The 24,714-nt window shown below is 45.1% G+C and overlaps 1 protein-coding gene across 7 annotated transcripts in view; it reads right to left on the bottom strand.

Annotated features, from left to right (window-relative positions):
• The window catches only part of LOC111874916 (homeobox protein extradenticle), a 592,846-nt gene that overhangs the window by 91,913 nt on the left and 476,219 nt on the right, over positions 1–24,714 (bottom strand). The gene's annotated exons all lie outside the window — the stretch shown is intronic.

The following is a 24,714-nucleotide window of genomic DNA, read 5'->3' as shown; positions in this document are numbered from 1 at the left end:
AGAACATAATAAACGAGTAAGAAAAGTAGAAGACAAACGGAAAGTATTTTTCAATCTGGTCTTTGGGTGTGCGTGAACAAAGATTGGCAAACAGTAGCGGGGCAGTGGTTGCAGTGCATTGTTGGAGGGAGGGACGGTGGCGCACCAAATGCACTGAGAATTCTGCTGAGAACGGCTAGGACTAAGAGCACGGACACTAAGAAAACATCGGGAAAAGGAAAACCATAAATAAGAAACGATATAAAAGAAGCTATGAATGAGAGAAAAGAAATTAAGATGAAAAAGAAAGTAAAGGAAATGGCAAAAAAGGACTGAAGGAAAGTGATCAATAAGAAGTAAAAGTAAAGCTGTTCCTGTACTACACGACACCATGAAGACGTATGGAGGAGTGTGAGTATAGCACCATGCATTCTTCTTGACCACGGCACTAGCTGGAGGTGAGTGGTCAGTTTCCCATCCTGCCCCATTATCCTGAGAAATGAACCCCTGTGCGCATTGGATAGGAGGCTGGGTTCACCCCACAGCTGGTCTGGACGCTACAAAATCTTTGCTTCTGGAGGTGATGGAACTCCCAAGTCAGTCTTCAAACCCGTGACCTGACTACTATACCCAATGAACTATTTTTTTAATGCTAGTGGGGTGGGACTAAGTCCCTTGTACTGCGGCCACTTCTGGCCTATCGTACCAGCCACAGATGATAGGTGAGGGTGATTGAGGAGCAATTGGTGGAACGAAGATTGGCAGGGGAAGCCGAAGTACTTGGAGAAAACCTGCCCTAGCGTTACTATGTCCACCACAAATCCCACTTGACCAGACCTGGGATCGAACGCGGACGCCGCGGTGGGAAGCCAGCGACTAACCGCTTGAGCTATGGCGCGGCCCAACCAATGAACCAACTCGACTTCGAAGGTACGAACAAATAAACACAACGCGGGAAATGATAAAACGAAGGGGAAGAGAAAAGTAAACAAACAAAAGTATGAATGAATGATTCGCGCTCTGAAGTTTCAATGGACTTTTGCAGTTTACAGCCTTTAACATAATGTAACTTCGGTTTAATTTGAGGGAAAACAATTCTCCGGAAGTTCGATGAAAAACAAACTTCTGCTATTGAAAACCCTTCAGTTATATTTAAACGTACAACAGAACTCAACGCCGGCCGTTGTCTGAGAGCGGACCAACATTCAGCGGATGTTCGACTCAGATTATCGCGCCGAAACAATTAACCCTCTTCTCGCGAATGTCAATGCCATTTCTAGACCAGGGGCGTGCAACTTACTTACCCCTTAATACAACTTTACTCTCTGTACATTAAACTGCTTTCTAAGGGTCAGATTTATCTGTCATTACCTAATTCGGCTTACCATAGCAACGAACTGTTTAGCCTTAACACGTTGCATGATCGTAAAGTATGTACCGGGTCTTTTGTTTCAGTGTATCGCGTCTATTCTCTGAGTGATGGTATTCTATGTAAAAAAAATGTAAAGCTATCCCTGTAACAGGCAGTGGAGGCACATAGGGTTGTGAGACGTCGAGGCTCCCACATTTTCTCTAGAATATCGGTTCACAGATGGCGATGAGGTTCTCAGCCTTACGCGCTGGTCGTCCTTTACCCTCAGGAAGATTCCTGGTACTCATTTCTGTTAGAGGCTGAGTAGACCCAAAGGCCATAATGCTGCTGTAAGTATTAGATCAATTAAAGAATCCAATGACTTCATCGGGAATCGAACCAGCGACCTTCCGGCTTGTAGCCTCAACCAACTACGTTACCGCGTGCTCCATATTTCTATGTGGATTAAGACAGAGCAAGATGGAGAGAATGAGTTCCTGCATTAGTAATTATCTACCAGACTGCAAGGCGCCGCATCCCACAGGACAGCAATCTTCATTGTCACCGCAGAACGCCAAAACTGTGCTGAGGATTTTGGAGGTGTCCTGCTAGACACTTGTTTCTGCTGTGCAAGAAAGCCGACGGGCTGGTGGCGACCCACCCCAACTGACAGTGGTATAAAGAACAAGTTGCGGCGACGACGGTGATAAATCTGTGTCCGACGCTGCCGTTGACCGGTTGNTGACCGGTTCCAGCCCCCCCCCCCCGCCCTCGGGCCAACCAGCCAACCATACTGTACTGTCAGCAAGACCTGACTGGTCATTTCATGGGGCTTCATCCTGGAATGGACACTCCACTCCACCATAAGAAGGAATGTTCCTGCATTACGTACACCTCTGCAGCAGTGGCGTTTGTTGGGGCAGTTACCACAGGCCGCCGTCTCCTGGCGAAGTGCAGTCTGGTCCATCGTCAGGGTAGAGGAGATACCGTCTTCAGAAACACGGGGAAAATTCCGAATTTCTGGTCCGAACGTCTTCGTTTCGAGTCTTGAACTTCGGTCTCGGTTATAAGTCAGGGTTCGCTACAGGGGCACGGTCTAGATGTCTGTCTGTCGGAAGAAAGAATTGCAATGGAGGAAATAAGAAAAACATGGAGTAAAAGAAAAAATAAACGAAATAAGAAAGGGCAGAACGGAAAAAAGGACAAAAACAGCGAATGGAGAAACGAAAAGTAAGTACATAAATTACCATATTCTATTCAGACCCAGACGGGATAGCGCTGTAGGTATAGCGACTGGCTACGGGGTGGCTGACCAAGGGGGCGGGGTTCAAGTCCCGGTGGGGGAAAGAGTTTTAACTTATCCATGCCGTCGAGACCGGCTCTGGGGCCCACTCAGCATCTATCCAATAGGTACCGGGACCTCTTTCCCCGGAGGGTAAATCGGCCGGGGCGTAAAGGTGACACTCATCTTCAAATAGTGCCGGGGTCAAAATAAGTGGATCTATACATCCACTTCCCCATACGCCTTCATGGCATAGTGCTTAATTAGTTAAGCACAGGGATAACTTAACCTTTCCTATTCAGACCCACGGCATTACGAAGACGTCAATATTTAGAACAGGAAGACTTCGTTTTTCAGCCTCTTTATCCTCCTTCCTTCCTCCTTTATCTCATCTTCCTACGTCTCGTTTTCTTCCTGTTCACACGCCCATCTTGTCCTCCATCTCATCTTCATATTGCCCTCCTTCTTCTTAATTCATCTTCGTCGCTTACCCACTCTCTTCGTCTTGGCCTTCACATCTCCCGCTTTCATATCCCTTCTTCCATCTTTCTCTAATTCTCCTTCATTTCCTCCCGCTTATTCTTTTGTTTCTAATTTTCTTCCCAAGCCATACTTCAATTAACGAAGCTAGGAGACAAATGCACCTTTACCATTATCTCCGGTACTTCCTTCCTCCTCTCTCTGCCTTCACACTCTTCCGAAACATTACCCGCGATAAACGTTAAGGCCTGGAAGCGACATAAATGCGGAAATAATGTAATGAAAACGAAATAAACGGAACGAAAAATAATAATGAATGTTATAAGTTGTCCCCGTGCTTAACTCATTCAAGTACCGACTATATACCGACTATACCGACCGAGCCGCCGCCGCTTCTCGGCGAAGTAAGCGCCAACTTTAGCGGATAGAGGGTGTCGCGTGGTCAGCGCAACGAATCCCCACGGCCGTTAATCTCGGTTTTCTAGACCGGAGCCTCTATTTCCTTGAAATAGCTCCTCAATTATCCTCATGAGGCTGAGTGGACCCCGTTCCAGACCCACTACTTCTCAGAAAATCTGGTAGCGCCGGGAATCGAACCCGGGACCTTTGTATATGTAGACAGAACTCTGACTAGACCACAGAGGCGGTCGGAAGTGCATGCAATGATAACGGAACAGTGAACACAAGCGTGAGAGGACAGTACGCTTCGAGCTCGTTACATTGTAAAAACAAGAGAACAGCGGGATAAAGGGAGGCGGGACAATTAAAACGCTTTAAGAAAACTGGCCCCGCAAATAAAATGGGTCAGTCACCCCACATTGCGGGACAGGAAACAATAGGACCATTGCGGGGGGGGGGGTCGTTTTCAGACGTCTGGAATCCTAAGTTATAACATTACTGCGTCCAGACGAGGGGAATTTCAAAATGTGTTCAAACTTGGCCTGTTTCTGCCAGGCTTAGGAAGATGGAGTCACTTGCACGAATAACTCAGACTGACACGGGGTCTCTGCACCTGCTGACAGTTGCCAGCTCTTCCGAATATGCCGATGCACATTTGACCAATATCAAGTACAACTTGGCTTACTGTCATTACCATGGTTACCGGATTTCAGAAATGGCGCCACTGTCAAGTGCAGCTCACAAATTTGCGAGTCCGTTATGTTGTTATTCCCGACTTTAAGACATGAAAATGTGCAAGTCTGTAAGGGTCTAAAGAAATTCAGTCAACCATTGAACAGTGGAGATATTTCTTAGCCTTTACTAAAGGCCGCGCCATAGCTCAAGCGGTTATTCGCTGGCTTCCCACCGCGGCGGCCCGGGTTCGATCCCGGGTCTGGTCAAGTGGGATTTGTGGTGGACAAAGTGGCGCTGGGACAGGTTTTCTCCGAGTACTTCAGTTTGCCCTGCCAATCTTCATTCCACCAATTGCTCCACAATCACCCTCACCTATCACCTGGGGCTGGTACAATAGGCCAGAAGTGGCCGCAGTACAAGGGACTTAGTCTCACCCCACTAGCCACAAAAGAAATATCCTTTAATAATGTAACAGCCGTTGAGACTCGTATCGGAATCCTGACCATTTGTTACATTAGCTTTCGTACGGTTAACTTCTTCTGCTTTATGCCGCATTTCTTGTCCACACCTGCAAGTTATAGAACGGTAGGTAGAGGCGGACGCTTAACGTCATCTCCCTCGAATAACACGCACAAATAACCAATTTGTACAATATGCTACGCTTCAGATATACACAACAAAATAACAATACTCACAGAATAGACACGATATACTGAAACATAAAAAAGCCCTACTACATAACTTATGTTCAAGTAACGTGCGAATGCTCCACCATTTGTTGCTATGGTAACCCGAAATGCGTAGTGAAAGAACTTGACGCTTACAAAGATAATATCTGGTATATCTTCCATTCCCATAATGCCCCTTGCTTCTATATGTTTTACGTGGTTAAAAAGTGGTGGGTATTATGGAGGCGTTCAGGAAAACAGAGTGGTGGATGCAGGAAGGTAGGGCAAATACGTGGGTAGGATGCGTACTTTTAAACCAGATGAGTATAAAGGTTCGGCCACACAGAGCGCTACGCACGCGACGCACGCTACGTACGCTATGTTCCATATGTTAGCGTGTCGCAGAGTGTACACAGCGTACATAGCGAACATAGCGTACATAGCGAACATAGCGTAGCGCTCTGTGTGGCCGATCCTTTAGCGTAAGCAGTAGCAGTTGCCTGCCTTTACCCTATCAGAACAGTGCCGTAGTCCGTCTTCCCTAGCTGCTGGTTGCTTGGTTTAGTCTTCCATCCTGAAGATGGAGACAGCAGAGACCGCTCCTCTGTACTTAACGAGAATATGTCACTCCTCAAAGTAATGGCGTCTTTATATAGCGAGCCATGAAATCGGTCCCGTGCTCACTGCAGCGCAGCAATGCGGTGAAATGGAGAACTATCAAGCCGGTGCACGTAATTAAAGGAAAACTTTCTTTCGCTTTGGCTTCATCCCCGCATTTGTACAATGAATGCTACTGCGACTTTTCAACGAAGTTTTTCCGCACAGAGAGAAATAGAAAGATTGCAAACGGAAGGGGAGGAGTTGGAGAAACGAAAACCGCAGTCTTTACAAAATAAAAAGAAGAAGAAAACAGTGGTAATGTTTTATTACTTTCTTGGGAAATTAAGACAGGAGGAATGGAGCGTGTGGTATGGACGATATGGAACCGGCGCAAGGAGTTCAACTCTAATTTTCTAAATTTCCCTATTAATCCCATCTTGATACAAAGTTTAATTTTTAAAAGAAAGAAATTTATCACATATTTCTGTTTCAATAGGAGGTGAAATCTCTCCTAGCTGAACATTCTTGTACAGTCTTGAGAAAGAAGAAACAGCAATGTTAGCAGACTGCTGTTTTCTCGGCTGTGTCTTATAAGAAGATACCGAGGTTTCGGAGGGATATACAGCTTTCATCTTGAAACTTGTGGGCAAAGTGGCATTAGGGCGAGTTTTCTCCGAGTACTTCAAGTTTTCTCTGCAAATTCCATCAACGGCTCCATATTCATTAATCATTCTATCATCGACGCTCAAAGCGTCGTTAAATATCCAACCTAATACTACTTGCAACGCAAGAAATGAATTCATTCAATAGATCAATCAGACAAGCAAGGAAAAGATAGGTACTTGATCAACTATTTACTCGCCCACCAGCCTGAGTCGGTCTGTAGCGCGTTAATTCAATCAATCAATGAATCGATCAGCCAGCTACAAGATCAACAGGTCACTCAGCCAATCAGTTTGAGTCAGCCAGTTATTCAGCCAGTGAGACAATCGCGGTAACGAATCAACCACTGGGACAGCACGCAACTCAAGACGGTCAATTAGTTATTCCCGCATCCAGTCAACCAAACAGCCAATCAGTGAGCAAGTCGATGCGTCGCTCTCTTCACTGTAGGGAATGGTTGCTTCAGTGGTTGCATCAGTGAACAAAAGAACGAACCAGTCGCTCAACCACACAGTTAGAAACCGGGAGAGAGGGCGAGGCGGCGCGAGGTTGCTACACTGAGCTTGCAAGGTTGGTATTGGCCTCCCATACCACGGGTGTATGTAACTCTGACACAGAGGTTATGGCGCCTCCAACTCACCCAATCAAAAAATTATATTAACGTCATGAAAAAATGTGGATCTTCAGTGCGCGGCGTGTAACTGCATTACGCGGGCCAGCAGGGAGTTCTGCATTGCGTGGCAGACCTGGACACAGAAATATTTATGCATTTTGTGCGGGCGTCAAACCGCCGGACGGAACAACGGGCGCACCATGGAACCTTGTTTAAAATGCACAACTTCACTTTAGGATAAAAAACGTAGTGCAATTTTTATAGAACATACAAAGGCCCACCGCCGAGCGTGAACAGAATTCAGTTCTGAAGACTGACGGAATTCCGAGGTTGAGTTGTTAGAATTCCCGGAGACCCAGTTTCGAATTCTGCCCGGAGATCGAATGCACAAAAGTGTGCGGTTTATCTCAGATGCTCCAAGCAAATACTGCGAGACTGCTTTAAAACAACTGACATGGAGTGTTTGAAATGGCACATCTGGAAAGAAACCTGTCTCCGCGCTTCAGTAATAGCACGGCCATGAAAATACGTGGGGGATTAAGGTACAGTTTTATGTATTATTGATCTCGGCACCAGATGGAGATGAGTGGTCAGCTTCACTCCCCGGTCGCTTTACCCCCGAATTAGTAACGTCTGGTATCCACTGGATGGGAGGCTAGGTGGTCACGAGGGTTTCGACGCTATAGAAAACATTTCCGCTTCTGCCGGGAATCGAACCCCGACTCCTTAGTATAGTTATACTGTGCCTAAAACATGTCTGAGGGAGCGTCTTCATGACACATCGTTACGTCATAATTATAAATTTGCTAAGTTCTACTTTCATCGCACGATGGGAACAGAAACTGCCATGTTTCAGAGCGCGTTCAACACACGGGGCTTTTTTTTCTGTAAAGTTGCCTATTGAAGGTATGGCGTCACCTCAAAGATGTCTCAGACAGAGTATAAGACTACTGCAGACTAGGCAATACGATTCCAGCTTAATAAATCATACATAAGTAAGAGGAGATGACACCCGAGTTTTGTGGAAACGAATCCTTACGAGCGTCGGCTACAACCACATTTCAGGACGAATGAGGCAGACACACGAGAAACAGGGCTCCTTTTCGTACTATCTCGGGCGCGAATATTATTCAGATTTTCCAGCAACAACTGCTCATCATCAGTGGATTAAAGTCATCGTTGCTATGTCACATACTCCGCACTGCATTGCTTTAAACTCCTGTATTCCTTAGCGCGGTCGAAATGAAACGTTGCGAAAATGTTCTCGCCATGTCTGCCCGCATATGACACCTCTAGAAGTGCTGAAAGGTTTTTCGTGATATGATACTCAGAAGTTAAACTCCAAATCATGATTAAAATCGGACAATATCGGACAGAGCCGAGTTTCTGCTCGTGTCGTGAGGATGATTCGTAGGATATTTTCGTGTCGAAAAACGCTTCGGACACGAGCTGTAGAGAAAACCCAAACACGTGTGTTTCATCTTGTATACTTCTGCGTAAATCTAAGGGCTTCAGAGATTGTTATACAAATAGATTTTTAGGTTTGCCGTTTCATAACTGAGAATATATAGACGATAACAGTGAATGCGACGGAATTTTTAAGCTGCCTAACTTGTTTATTACCTTTATAAACATGGGGTAATTTCCTTCGACTCTACGAACATATGAAAATACCATACCACAAATGAAACCTTTCCATGTAAAATGTTACATTTAAGGAAACGCAGTGCCATATTCGCCCCGCTAAGCCGACAATTTGCATAGGTCTGCATCCAATATGAAATGCATAATCAAGATTACATGGGCGCACATGGACACGAGATGCGAAAACAAAAACCTCGAACTAAAGCACTCTCTGGAAGCAGGCTACTGGCTGCGATACTCACTGGACTGTCACGTGACCTCAAGAGCAACTGTGGGACAGCACCTTCAAACTGTGCCCACGTCCAATCCCCTCCCAAACAATTTCACCCTTCACGTCATATCACATCAATCAAAGCTAACTTATCAAGGTGATAGGGCAGTCTTGTGTAATTTATGAAGTAACTTCAAAATAAAAAAGAAAACACGGTAAGAAAGAAATACACACATGGATTAAAAATAAAGAAAGAAACAATTGAAAGCACAAAAAATGGCAAGACCGAAATTAAGTAAGATGGAAAGTAGTCGCTGGCTTCCCACCGCGGTGGCCCGGGTTCGATCCCGGGTCTGATCAAGTGGGACTTGTGGTGGACAAAGCAGCGCTGGGGCAGGTTTTCTTCGAGTACTTCGGTTTCCCCTGCCAATCTTCATTCCACCAATTGCTCCACAATCACCCTCACCTATCATCTGGGGCTGGTACAATAGGCCAGAAGTGGCCACAGTACAAGGGACTTAGTCCCACCCCACTAACAATAATAAAAAGAATAAAAAACTCTGCCACTTGAGCAATAAATACCGGTATTAGAAACAATACGTATTACTGTATCTAGTTCTTACAATAATTTTGGAACCGTTCGGAATAGGCCACATATACATATACACTTTCTTGCTTAGGATGACCGAATATTGACATTTTCTCCTGGGACACCCTGTATAAATTCATAAATAAAAGAGGTAGAAAACAAAATTCAGAAACAGGTACTAGAACGGATAAGTAAATGAAAATAACGAATATACATAAATAGGAATAAACTGACCAGTAACAGAAATAGAAACATTGAGGGAAATACGCAAATAAAAATTAAGCATTTAAATAAGGAGGAAACACTCGGTGACTGTGATTAGGATTGAAATAAAGAAGGGAGGTAGGAAAGAAGGAAATAAGTGAATGCATAAATATGACAATAAATAAATGAGTATGTAAATATTTAACAAACCAACAGGACTGAAAGGTACGAAGGGCCCAGAACCCGCTCGGCGCTGTAGCCCCCGTTGCCGTCTGCACTAAACGCCCACACGAAGCGACACAAGTGTTGCATTATGGGATTTACGCGCGGTCCGTGTTCCGAGGTGCTGGGGTCTATGTTGTGTGTGGGTTCTTAATCTTATCAAACCTATTTATGGGGGGCGATGCACTTCGGTACATCCTGACCGCAGCGAAATGTTATACGGGAAGTAAAACCACTCGAGCAGCTAAACGCACTGAAACAATAGCCCGGTCTTCTAGATTGTAAGGCGGCATAGGTCAGAGAGAGGCCAAAAACATTTCGCAAGTTTCGATATGTTCCTCCGAAACCTCATAGATCTTTCAGATACGATAACCTGAAAGTTTCTCCCTGTCAGTGTCTCCGAACATCCACGGATTTCCCTTGAGCTCCAGCGTATGTTTTATTTCGGCCGAGGGGATCCGTTGCGCTGACCACGTGACATCCTCTATCCGCAAAAGTTGGCACTAACTTCGCCGACAAGCGGCTGTCGCTCGGTCGGTATAGTTCGCTTGGGGACTACAGGCCACGGAGTTTGTTTTCTATGTTTTATTTCCATTTCCTTCCCGGTTCTTTCGTATATCCGTTTTCAAAGACATTTCCGGCCAAAACATTTATACACCCTATACCTATTTCCTGTTTATCATATCCGTGTTACAGACTTTGTTCTCATGTACAAATCGCAAAGGGTCCAAATTGCCCATAGTTGTTGAGTCAAATGATTTGGATTACCTCTTCCTAAAGCAACCAACTGAATACCACCTGAGGACTGAAGCATATCCGACTGGCGAAACACTGTATTTCACTTTACATCATCGGAAGGTTGATAAGGTCTAAGACGCCAGTAACACAACTCGTAACTGCAATGCAGCATCGTTAAAAAAAGCAGCTACAGTCCAGCCTTGTATTAGGCCAGGACATCAGCTATCCTGACTGAGGGTTTCAGTGAGTCTCCTCAGTTACTCCAAGGAAATGCCGGGACAGTACCTCGATTCCACCACGAAATCTTGTCCCCAAACCCCTTTCAGTTCATTCTGCCATTCAACGCTACACAGTATTGACACAACATAGCTAAGCACAACAGAACTAACGTCAGGAACTTCCACAAATGTTCCAAGTAGGTAACGCCCCCCCCCCCAGGTCCAAACTGTTTCCTGGTAGCAACTGGGTCATTCGATCCCGGTACTGTAAGTAAAACAGTTAGCCTATCCCTGTAACAGGCCGTAGAGGCCCACAGGATTGTGAGACGTCGAAACTCCCATATTTTTTAGACAGTCAGCTCACAGATGGCGGTGAAATTTTCAGCCTTACGTGCAGGCCGCTCTTTAGCCCCAGGAAAATTCCTGATATTCACTTCTCTTAGAGGTTGAGTCGACCCCAGGGCCATAGTGTGGCTGGAAGGATGAGATCATTAGATAAAATCCAATGACATCGGGAATCGAACCCGCGACCTTCCAGCTTGCAGCATCATGCCTGAACCAACTACCCTACCGCATGCCCCAACGGTACTGTAGCTAGGGAATCATCGCAAGAATATAAAACGTGATCACGTAAATCACTGGAGTAACCAAGGAATACCACGCAGACATGATGACCTCTGAAAGTGACCTACCAACGCGAAGAAAATGACAGGAAAGTATTACGGACGAAGAAAAGTCAGAAGATGAAAGGGCATGTAGAAATGTAGGCTTTCCCCTTCCCCTAGCGACACAGCGTCTGTGATTACCGACCTGGCCGCCTCTGTACATACAGCCAATGGCACAGAAAACCCTATTCAGTGTTCCAGCTGATTGTATGTAGCCTCCTTCACGTCCAGGAGCAACTCAAGTTTTCTGAATGGACCAGAAGCATGTATCTACCCCCTCTACGGCTCTGCATGGCACTTCTAACCACTTGCAGAGCACATAAAACGCTCCGTGGTTTTTACTGCCAATTCTACTTTATAAACATCCTGGCTGAGGGTGGGGGTTAGCTGGGAGCACTCCTGGAATGGAGATGCAGACACTGCTGTTCTGGAGCTCTGGAATGAATGTATAAATTGTTAAATGCCACGGTTAAGCTGCTATATGCGCAGTGGAGTAGCGACAAGGACGGAAATGTGGGAATTTCTCGGAAACTTTCACGAAACTGATTCTGAACGGTCGCTCACTTCAGTTCGTTCCCGGCGAGACAAGAGGATCCCACAGCGGTCTTTATGAAGAGTACTGTAATCTCGACCACAATCACGTGTAGTTCCGAGAGAGAGACTGATGTTTCGGAGAACATATCGTATCTATCTTCAGGGCGGGTAATTCAAAGAAAAACTAGCAGAAGCAGGCGGCAGAGCTCTCGCTTATTCTTTCCGGACCCTGAAGATGGATGCGGAATGTTCCCCGAAACGTCTTGACTTTCAACGGACTACAGAGCGTTATATCAAATACGATACAAATCTTCATAACCACCGCTGAGAGAACCTCACGTCCTTCAGTGTATAGGATAATAGATGAACTGGGAATTATCTGGAAGGAAGCGGTCGTGGCCTACTCCAGGTAATATGCCTTGAGTGACTTGGCAGTTAACAGAGCTGTGTCAGGGCAAAGATCGAACAGGGAACTTTTCATACGAATGTTACCGCTACGCTAACCGGATCGGCAAAACAGCTTGTCAGTGTAGTAACAGCAATTCGACAAGGTACAGTGGGGTCCATAAAAGAAACTGATTGACAATTGTATTGGCGAAGAGAGCGACTGTGGGCCACTGTAGTTGCGCCCGGCGTCACCACGTGGCGCTGTGTCACTGTCACTCACTGCAGAATTTGGTTTGTGACCGACCTCCCGCCTCAATTTGCGAGACTTCTTGCTCTCACACGAACTGTAATTCTGTCCCTAATCTGGCGTAAAGAGCCTTTTCAGCTTGTGGCACGAACGACAGCAATGCCGAGTACTGATTCCAGGGTTGAGCTGTAAGATTCGGGCCAACAGACGCGAGAGCCTGACAACACAACTGTAAACGAGGGGCAAAGAAAATTGAGATCAAATTAACAATAAGGATGCCTGTGCTTAACTAATCAAGCACTACGCCATGAAGGCGTATTGGGAAGTGGATGTATAGATCCGCATTTTCTTGACCTCAGCACTACCTGGAGGTGAGTGATCAGCAAACGCCCAGGTCACTTTACCCACGGGGTATACCCGGTACTTATTGGATACGCGGCTGGGTGGACCCCAGAACCGGTCTGGACGCCGTGGACCCTGCCGGGACTCGAAATCAGACCCCTCGGTGATGAAGCCAGTAGCCAGTCGCTATACCGACTATGCTATCCCGGCTCCTATTAACAATAAAGGTAACAAAAAAAAAGAAAAGTAAAGCTATCCTCGTGACAGGCCATGGAGGCCTATAGGTAGACAATCGGCTCATAGATAAAGGCGAAGTTGTCAGCCTTAAGCGTCGGCTGCCCTTTATCCCCAAGAATATTCTTGGTACTCATTCTTGTTAGAGACTGAGTCGACCCCAGGGCCATAGTGCGGGTGGAAGGATTAGGTCAATTGAAAAATCCAGTGACCTAATCGGGAATCGAACCCGCGACCTTCCGGCTCGTAGCATAGTGTCTTAACGAACTATGCTACCGCGTGTCCTCGTTTTATGCCAATGGGATATATGAGAAGTGCATACAAATTGCTGGAGAGAAAACCTAAAGGAAAGAGACAACTATCAAGACCTGGATGCAGACGAAAGGATACTATACAAGTGGACCTTGAAAGAAATAGGGTGAGGTTGTGTATTCTGGATTTGTCTGGCTCAGGATAGGGAACAGTGGAGAGGTCTTGTGGACACGGAACCCTGGAGTCCGGAAGAGGTGAGGATTTTTTAAACAGCTGATTTCGAGAAGAAAGTTCGTTGCCCGCACATCACGTGACACCTCTCATGTTCCTCATACCACTCCTGGACTCAATCACACACATGTAAGGAATGATTTCGTAGAAATTTTTCATTGTAAAAAATAAAATAATTTTGTTTCTTCCCCCGCTAAACGTTCCTGAACCTTACCATATTCTCCCTCTTCTGATAAATCCCAAAAACACGTGCCCTTTTTCCAACCCACAAGGAAGTCTGTGCGGCTGCGAACACAGCTCACACGTAAAGCATTCACAGAACATCTGCACGCTCTCATTACAACTTTCCCAAAATTCGTGACACGTGTAATAATTAGCAGGGGTCAGAAACCGAAAGTGTTGAATTATTCTGCGGATGTCTCACGCTGAACCGTTCAGCTCCTCTGCACTGAACAGCAGACACGAAACTTTACCCGCCTACATCAACCCTTAAATAAAATAAAACAGGTCGGGTTTAACCTATGTACTTATGCATATTTTACAGAAATTACAACTTGTTACACATGCGGCCTCCTAACACAGGTCTCTATCTCGTTCCAGTTCTCAGCGCACAATTTTCGCCTCTGCCAGTAAAAGGCAAAGCTGTCCCTGTGCTCAGCTAACAAAGCACTACGCCATGAAGACATATGAGGGAGTGGAGGTACAGCTCCAGCATTCTTGATCTCAGCACTAGTAGGTCAGCTTCACGCCGTAGTCGCTTTACTTACGGAGAAAGAGCCCTAGGTACCCATTGAATAGGAGGCTTGGTGGGCCCCAGAACCGGTCTGGACGACGTGGCGAGAAAAAAATCTTGTCCCTACCGGGACTCGAACTCCGACCGCCCGGCCGTCCAGCGCGTAGCCAGTCGCTGTACCGATTGAGCTATCCCGGCATCTTTACCGGTACAGATGTTAATACAAATATCACCGTTTGCCCCAACGACGACATGTCTCCTCGAAGAGTTCGTTGCCAGCGAATTATCCTTTGCCTCATCTACACGTGACATATCAGGCCACAACTGGGGCGGAAGAATGTAGCACTGTTGTCAGATAGTTTCAACTCCACACGTCGAAGAGTGCAGCTTTCAGAGTGATACAGTGTTTGCAGATGGTAATGCCATGGCCAACACGAAACTGTCACCCAATACTGTTTCGAGGAGGATACGAAGAGCCGATACAAGAGATCATCAAGCCGCGGCCGAACTGTACCCCAGCTATACGACTCCAATAGTAGTTAGACGAAAAAAAAAAATATGGCCCTAAGTCCGCGGGACCAGGAACCAAAGATGACTGTGCTGGAGAGGGCCAGCAGCAATTTACCCGACTGAACAACAAAATTGCCGGACTGTGGCTCCATTTACATTGCGAATTTGTCGGCTATTGGCCATACCGCTGAGCATGTCAAACATAAGACGAGGCCATAGGAAGGAATATTCATGAGGTCCTCGGGAGACTTGTCCAAAATGTGTGAATGTCTGGAGTCTGTAGAATAGAACAGTGGCTACTGATGATGAATTACGAGCGATCAAGTAGGACGTGGTCATTGTTTATGACACGAACTGGGGAAAACCACGGATACTGTCTTCAAGAATCGTAGAGATATTGGCCAAATATCGAACACTTTATAATTCAACTGCGATGTTCGTTGTCATAAGAGCAAGAACACTTACCTGCCTCTGTCACCAAGTTTCGTGAATATCTGTCGCGGTTCAGTATGAGAAATGATGAAAAGAGAGTAACACATCAAATTACTAATGGAGAAGTCGTGTGCATCCTTCTGCCCGTCCATATATTTCACCTACAGCAATAATCAGGCCGCTTTGTGACTAAATTTGGAATTACGCGACAGCAATTAAATTCATCATGGTAATATCATTTTATTGCGAACAGGCAAAGGATAACCCACAGTGAATACAATGACGCTAAAATGAAGTTTATCGAATTTTACTGCAAATCGCTCAGCGTTCAAGGAACTGGCAGAGAACACAAAAACACAGACCATGATAACATCTTCGACTTTTGTACGTAACATTTCTTTTATACGGAAAACATTTAACAATACATAACAAATAATAAATTGCAAATCCACGCGGCGAATCTCAAGGTGTGATTCCTAGTCTAGTAAGCATTTATCGACATTTCGGAGGAACCTGCTGACTTCATCTTCAGGCCAGAAGACTGGCACTAAATGAAAACACAGCTTAGCGATGTGTGCAAGTAGGAATGAATGACATTTGGAAAACATGTGACTGCATTTGGCAGGGGTAATACAGTCTTGCCACACTTTCAGATATGCAAGACCCCATTGCACTCAGCATAGTGTAACACCATTGATCAGAGACGATGCGAAATTCTGTGGTGGCAGAAAAAGCCACCGGTCTACATGATTCAAAACCTTGTTTTCCAATTCACGTACGCCGTCTGCTTCCGCCTAGAGGTCACACAAAAGCTGCAACGCACAAGCACGACAGTTGGGTGTACTCCAGTTTTGCGCGAACAGATCCCAAATGCGGTATTTGCGTCAGAGGCGCTTCGCGTTGAGATTAACGTGTGACTGCTGCAAATTCATCGAGATATCGTTAGGAACTTCAAAATGCGTCAAGTGCTTCGGGACATTAAAGGTACACGCTACAGACTTGTATTCGGGAGGTGCTATTTTCGAATTTCGGTCGAGACACTGGCTATCCAAAGGGTTTTAGGTTGGTTTTCCTCAGCGTCGCCAATCAAATAATGGAATAGCACCTTGATTAGCTCACGACCGGTTCCTTTCAAAATGCTTCACAAATCATCGTTAAACAGTCATTCTACCATTGGACGCTATGCAGACCAGACGCTGAGAGGGTCGTTAAACAATCCACGAAAAAGAACACGCAGACAGTAACATCCTGTTAATCGAACAGGGGGAAAAATATCCTAAAACAGAGTACAGTTCTACAGACTTTATAAGTATGCAAAATTCCTAACGCGGCCGTTGTATACAAACTTACAAATGTTAGGGGCCGCACCATAGCTCAAGCGGTTAGTCGCTGGCTTACCATCGCGGCGGCCCGAGTTCGATCCCGGGTCTGGTCAACTGGGATTCGTGGTGGACAAAGTGGCGCTCGGGCAGGTTTTCTCCGAATACTTCGGTTTCCCCTGCCAATCTTCATTCCGCCAAATTCTCCATCATCATAATCACCCGGGGCAGGCTACAATAGGCCAATCAGTGGCCGCCGTGCCGAGTGGACCCAGTTGGACTCCACCCCCGCCACCCACTAAGCAAACTTTTACAAATGTTATTATCAGCATTTTATTTTTTGCACTGAAAAATAAATCCTCAGGGTTTATATATGGGTTGAGGTCATTAAATGACACCTTACATTGTTCATATGTTTCATGGGCCATTTCTTACTTTTTAACAGCAAAGAGCATGCGCAAATACGTCCACAGTCACTAGTAAGATGTTCAGTGGCGCTTCTGTCGGCGTCCCCGAGAACTCACTGCAACTGACGGGGAGAGCAGGTTACGTTACTGAGAACACATTATCTACACGGCGCCACATCTCAAATGACTGCTTTCTTCATAGTCACCGCCGTGAAAACCTTAAATCTTATAAGTTACATTACTCTTTAACGCATACAGAAGAATATCACAGTTATAAGGTTTAAATGTCTAGGATTTATCTAGTGTATGAAAAGTTTTAGGAGGTGATTGTTATCGTGTCTGGATGTCATCAGATATTCTTCACTCACTTATTCTGCATAATAATATTATCGCAAGTTATCTGGGTTTTTTAACATATCAGACGTGTCGGGAGATAATTATATCCATATCTTTATGCATATATGTAGTTATCATATTTTTATGTTCAATATTAATTAGAGTGGTCGGGATCAGACCCGAATTTTCTACATACAAAATGTGTGTGCTCAATATTTAGAGCAGTGCTATGTCGGATTTACTTTCCATTCTATGAAGCATTTGCTCTTCTGTTACATAAATCGATATATCTAAAAACGAAGAGTATATTTAAAATATTTACTATATAAAATATAATACTGTTAGGTCACCTCTCTTGAGAACAAGAAAACCCCGACGGCTGTTTCCACAATTTCTAGGCGAGGCTATTTTTAAATTAGGAAAGAGATTATTATTATTTCAATGTTTGCTTGTGGGAACAAAAAGTATTGTTTGTGGAGGTTCTGGCCGGAATGAGGAAGAGAGCGCTGACGTGCGTAGGAAGATGGCTGAATGCTTCGACCATTAATTTCCAGCCACAGAAATACAAGCGATTTGCAGGAAACGAGAGGGAAGCAACAGAGCCTTTGTAAGGGGCGGAAAACCGCGCAATGCCATGTGTAGTCGCGCGCAATTACAGCGTGCACCGAACTGTCAACAAATGACAGAAATGTAACAGGGAAACATACTCACGTAGTACTTCTACTGCTGATGCAAAGCTACTGTGCTGAGCTAAGCAGTCAGCGGTGGAGAAGCATAGGGAAATAGAGGCATAGCTCAACACATTCTTAAACCTCGTTTTAGACAGAGGTCAATGATCAGCTTCAAGCTTCGGCTGATTTACCGCCGGGAAAAGACCTCGGGTACCCACTGGAAAGGAGGATGGATGAGGACCATATCCAGTCTCAAACCTGCTGAGATAAGAATGCCGAACTGTACATACAGACGTACACGCATTTCTGGTATCTATCTATCCAACTATTCCTACTGCTCCCACTTGGAGCATAGGGTATCCGTGGAACTCCTCGTTTCACTTCAATTTTTAACCTTAGACAGTCTGTAGGACTCCTTGGACGGGGGATCAGCCCGACGCAAGGCTTCTACTTATACAGAACAACACAAACATCTATGACTTGAGTGGGATTCCAGCGTTCGAACGGGCGAAGACGTTTCATGCTTTAGAGCGCGCGGCAACTGTGATAGGCCATTCCTGAGATGCAACTCATTAAATATTTATCGAAGAGAAACATGCTTCCAATAACAGCTACATTGTTTTCCCGTAAGAGGGCGAATGTGTCAAAACTGTTACGCTATGCGTATATTTATAAAATGTTTTGTTCTCAGAAAGCGGTCTGACAATATTTGACGTCCTAGTAATCAGACTGTGGCAAGGAACAGAACCTTAGGTTTTCTTTATCGCTAGTGGGGTGGGACTAAGTCCCTTGTACTGCGGCCACTTCTGGCCTATTGTACCAGCCCCAGATGATAGGTGAGGGTGAGTGTGGAGCAATTGGTGGAATGAAGATTGGCAGGGGAAACCGAAGTACTCGGAGAAAACCTGCCCCAGCGCCACTTTGTCCACCACAAATCCCACTTGTCCAGACCCCCGGATCGAACCCGGGCCGCCGCGGTGGGAAGCCAGCGACTAACCGCTTGAGCTAAGGCGTGGCATTAACAATCTTGCTCTGCTGTAATAAGATATACGTATATACTTGTAGAGGCTGCAAGCATATCCAACTTCATTTACTTCAAACAAATGCATTTCTTGTTTTGTAGCTTTCCGCAGCAAATTACGTGGTCAGTATTCCAGTCAAGGGTCAACTTTTCTATACTGAACTTTCTCGAAATCTCTGTCTTATCTTCCGAACGTAATCCTTAAGCGAGTACTTTAGAACTTAATATTACAACAGCTACAGTTCAATTTCTCATCGCGGGAGGTTATACGCCATACATTATTAACGTCTGAAACGTGGAAGGCTTTTATGCATCAAAATCCAATACATTACAGGACGTGGTACACACAGGGTATGCGTAATGCCTTTAGTGAAGAGCAATACACAGACTGGAAAAAGAGGAGGAAGGAATTAGACGCAAAGAGATAAAGACAAGGTCTATCCAGGGATTGCAGAGAAAATAGGAACAGGAAAAAGAGAGACGGCTACGGGGGGAGATATTAAATATACATCAGCACAGTGGGATGTTGGGGGAGGGGGGGACAGAACCACAAATAAATGGCTGCGTTCTAAAGTTCGTACTTGCGACACAGCTCACATGTTGTCGCGGAAGTCCGAACAAGTTAATGTGCTCTTATGCACGCGCGCATGTCAACTTTTTTTATCTTTTGATCTGCGAACTTTTCATCAAATTTGGTATGAGCGTTATGCCTAGAAATAGGTTATTTATAACAACGGATCTGTCATTTTTTAGAACATGAAACGTGCGGCTACTGCGTACCGCTGAGTACAGCCAGAAAAGAAAATCGTCAGCCAATAATAACATTCAAACGTTTCATAGCCTATCTAACTAACTAACTAACTAATTAGACGAGGTCTGAGGTCCCCATACCCATGAATATCAAGACTGCTCTATTCTTGGATGTGACGCCGTGCTGTGTGGTACCAAAAGTATCCGAGGAACATATTGCCTCCATCTTCAAGCCATAAAAGATGGAGAGAGCAGGCTCCTCTGAAATATTAGCAAGTTGGCTTGGCGATAAGGTTCTTGACTATATTCGGGAGGTTGTAGGTTCGAAACTCTGTTTCGACACTTCGAAATTTACTAGTCCCTCCAGGCAAATGCCGGAACAGTACCTGAGTAAAGCCATGGACGATTAATTCCAAATTTTTTCCAATCCCTGTATCATCCTAACATTCTGCACGGCGCGCAGAGTACCGTAGTTGGTTGAGGCACATTGCTAGGAGCCGGAGAGACGCTGGATCGATTGCCAGGTAAAGCTATCCCTGTAGTCTTACATGCTGGCCGCCCTTTACCCCAAGGAAGATTCCTGGTACTCATTTCTGTTAGAGGCTGAGTAGACCCCAGGGATATAGTGCGGCTGGAAGGACGAGGACAATAGAAAATTCCAGTGACCTCGTCGGGAATCGAAACCGCGACCTTCCGGCCTGTAGCATAATGCCTCAACCAACTCCGTTACCGCATGCCACTTCGATTCCCGATGAGGTCACTGGAATTTTCTATTGTCCTCGTCCTTCCAGCCGCACTATGTCCCTGGGGTCTACTCAGCCTCTAACAGAAATGAGTACCAGGAATCTTCCTTGGGGTAAAGGGCGGCCAGCATGTAAGACTACAGGGATAGCTTTACCTGGCAATCGATCCAGCGTCTCTCCGGCTCCTAGCAATGTGCCTCAACCAACTACGGTACTCTGCGCGCCGTGCAGAATGTTAGGATGATACAGGGATTGGAAAAAATTTGGAATTAATCGTCCATGGCTTTACTCAGGTACTGTTCCGGCATTTGCCTGGAGGGACTAGTAAATTTCGAAGTGTCGAAACAGAGTTTCGAACCTACAACCTCCCGAATATAGTCNCTGGGGTGGAGGACCGTGCTGTCGAAATGAGAACACAAACGCTGCTGGCTGTAACACAATATGCAGCCATGATACCAGTCTCAAAAGGCTTTCTGAATAGTCCAATAAAAGAAGAAGTTGATTCCCAGCGACAGTAGCGACAGATTCAAAAGAAATAGCTTATCTCCTGTGCAGATTCAACTGCAAGAAACGGAAAGCCAGCAGAACCGAGTACACTAAGTCATTTGGAGAGAGGCCAGACACATAACAATAAGTAAAACGGGACGAAAATGAAACAACCCATTCGAATGTACTTGCAGACTGCCTCGGTTTCAGATTAAACATAGGCTCACATCCCTCTAGGGCACTTCAATTTCAAGATGGAGAAGTGTCCCGAACACAGGCTTGTACGCACTGAACTAGCTCAGATCCCTCTAGGGCACTTCTATTTCAAGATGAAGAAGTGTCCGGAACACAGGCCTGTACGCAATGAACTAGCTCAGATCCCTCTAGGGCACTTCTATTTCAAGATGCAAGAAGTGTCCCAAACACAGGCCAGTACGCACTGAACTAGCTCAGATCCATCTAGGGCACTTCTATTTCAAGATGCAAGAAGTGTCCCGAACACAGGCCTGTACGCACTGAACTAGCTCAGATCCCTCTAGGGCACTTGTATTTGAAGATGCAAGAAGTGTCCCGAACATAGGCCTGTACGCACTGAACTAGCTCAGATCCCTCTAGGGCTCTTCTATTTCAAGATGCAAGAAGTGTCCCGAACATAGGCCTGTACGCACTGAACTAGCTCAGATCCCTCTAGGGCACTTGTATTTGAAGATGCAAGAAGTGTCCCGAACATAGGCCTGTACGCACTGAACTAGCTCAGATCCCTCTAGGGCTCTTCTATTTCAAGATGCAAGAAGTGTCCCGAACATAGGCCTGTACGCACTGAACTAGCTCAGATCCCTCTAGGGCACTTGTATTTGAAGATGCAAGAAGTGTCCCGAACATAGGCCTGTACGCACTGAACTAGCTCAGATCCCTCTAGGGCTCTTCTATTTCAAGATGCAAGAAGTGTCCCGAATACAGGCCTGTACGCACTGAACTAGCTCAGAACCCTCTAGGGCACTTGTATTTGAAGATGCAAGAAGTGTCCCGAACATAGGCCTGTACGCACTGAACTAGCTCAGATCCCTCTAGGGCACTTCAATTTCAAGATGCAAGAAGTGTCCCGAATACAGGCCTGTAACTTCGAATAACAGATTTACTGATTAACTGGAAACGATCTGAAGGAAACTGTCGTGGTCTAATAATGGTACTACCCGGCATTTACCTGAAGGGATTGGATAAGATCATGAACACCTCCAGAATGTGAGTCTAGAATGTTACGATAAATGATACACACTCCGTCCTAAGTGCAAACAATATACATTTATATGTCTTTGATCTTGTTCTTTCTACACTACATGTTTCGGCCTCTATCGGCCATCATCAGGTGTATACTCTTAACGTTGCTGCCACACTGAACCCAGTCTAAAACTTAACATTTAAAAACACAATGTCACGTTCTTCGTATTATCAACATCTACATCGTTGATATGTGTCTGGTATGTAGATTATGTTGCACACGTCAAACCCGATATTCTTGTAGTAGCACTCTAAAAATCTTTAGTTATTATGTTTTTAAAATCTTTTAAAATTTTCTCTAAATTTTAAATTTAAAATTTAAAATTCTTAGGGTTACTCGCCCTATGTCTAAGTGCTGGAGCGGCTAGTTCTTGTTTTCACACTGTACAGGTGTTATTTAATGTAGTCTTCTTGTGTGAACGCCGCTGCGGCCGAACAAATGGAAGTCGCTTGGAGCAAGACTCATAACCTGTGACAATTCGGGCTAGGGTATCGTGTCCTTCATCATGGTAGCGATTGAGATACTGTAATGCCAGACCCATTCTTTGCATTTTGTGTTGTGGGGTCAGCATGCGCGGCACCCATCGTGCACAGACTCTGTGAAAACCTAACCTGTCATGCATTATGATTATGAGGTAGGCCATGCCGTGTGAACACGCCTGGTTCCGACAGCAGCCCAAAGAATTTTATGCTGCTGATTTTCAGGGGCCTGTGAAACGATGGGACAAGTGCCTCAATGTACATGGAGATTATGTTGAGAAATATAAGCACTTTTCAAATCAGCACTCTTATTTAAGTTCTATGTCCATTTGTAACTTACTTATTGATTTACCTTCGTATATCCATTTTTGACCTATTTACTGACTCCCCCTCGTAATTCAACGGTCACGTAAGGATCCTGACTTCCTTTATAATAAAATTCTATTCTATTCTTTGTTTCATCTCTTCTACAATCTCAGATTTTGTACCTCATTCTCTGCATCTTCCAGCCATCTCAGTAGGGGCGTATATACTACCCTTCCACCTCCTGGTGTACATTCAAATAATTTCTTCCTTCTTATTATGAGAGAGACAATAGTGCTATGCCAAATCCACGTCCATGTCAAATTACTGACCGTCACAGTCGAACAGGTAACATTTCCGCACTACAGTCTGGATATCCCGGGCTCATATCTCGACTCAGTTCTTGTCATGCTTTTCCTGACGAGCAACCAATAGGTAAGCTCTATATAAAAGGGCCTGTAAATATGACGACAGGCAGACCAGCGCCTGCGCAGCTCTTCTAATCCGTCTGCAGAAACATGACTACTTCAGATCAATCTGAACAGGAAATGTAACAGATAAACCTTTCATTCGGTATATAAGAATAAACTCATTTGCATATTACTGTATGGGCTTTTGGTTTCCATGCCAACGAAGGTGGCAGAGTTATCTGGAATGTTGAAAACAAACGTGAGATAAACCAGGACCTGTGAACTCAAGAAAAGATCGTGCAGAAGGTAGCAATATTCCAGTTATCTCTAAATGTGTCGCGGTGTGCCCAGTGTAACCACTCTAAATATTCAGCTACAAGTGAGGGCAGACATTCCGAAAAGAGGAGAGAAAAACTAAACGAAATGAGTTTGCTTATCAGTGGACATTTTTTATAAGCAAAAGGGAAATATCGTAGCGTCATGGAAAGTGTCAAAGTGATGTGATGATTCTGGGAGGCTAAATGGAAATGAAAAGCGAGGAAGGACAGAGGGAGCCTCCAAAACATGGACCACGAGAGCGCAATCTTCTGCTGGGAGGAGCCTACGTACGATTCGAGGGAAATGAAGGAAAATAAAACACGCAAACTTTTCTTGCCCTTAATTTTCCATTCGTTGTCTTTAACACGTTCTTCTCACCCCGCAATCAATGGTTCGCATCCACCCCTCTGCTTTCACTCACCCCTAACGTTGGAGGACTCATGATAATGAAAAAACTCATCGCTACTCTCCACCCCCTAATGACTAGTGATAGCAAGTAACCCCCACCACATACCTCATTTGATGAGGGCGAAAATGAGGGAATGGGGGCGCATTACAAGACAACTCACCTCGGGTGTCATTAAACAGACTTCATAGTTTTTTAAGTAAATGGGAAAGAAACCCAAGTCCCTGGAATACTTACGTGACAAAATGGCGAGGCTGACAATTCTAAGTAATTCTTTGTGTAAGACAAGTTAATTTCTGGAACATCTATGCATTTCTGTAATCTCTGCGATTTCTAGCACTGCATATCAGCAAATAAACAGAGCGTGTCAGGAAGGATACATAACTTCCATTCATATCGAAACATAGTACCATCCAATGTCGACTTGAAATTGATATTCCTGCTTCGCATTCTGGAAGTAACGGGTTCGATTCTCGGCACGTAGACCGAGTATGCTTATTGAAATTCTCCCTTCTCTTCCTGACTAACTTCAAAAGAATTCCTGCAGTGCCAAGCAGAAGCAATGCAAAATTGATAGGTAAATAACAGTTCTTATATACGGAATCTCATAGGAACTCAATCGCTGGAAAGAATTCCCTCCACGGAATCTCTAGGATCTCAATAGCTGGAAAGCGTTCCTTCTA

The sequence above is a fragment of the Cryptotermes secundus genome, unplaced genomic scaffold, assembly GCF_002891405.2.
Source record: "Cryptotermes secundus unplaced genomic scaffold, Csec_1.0 scaffold595, whole genome shotgun sequence".
Classification (NCBI taxonomy): domain Eukaryota; kingdom Metazoa; phylum Arthropoda; class Insecta; order Blattodea; family Kalotermitidae; genus Cryptotermes; species Cryptotermes secundus.
Note: the sequence above shows the minus strand (reverse complement) of the source record. Positions and strands in the feature narration are given on the sequence as shown.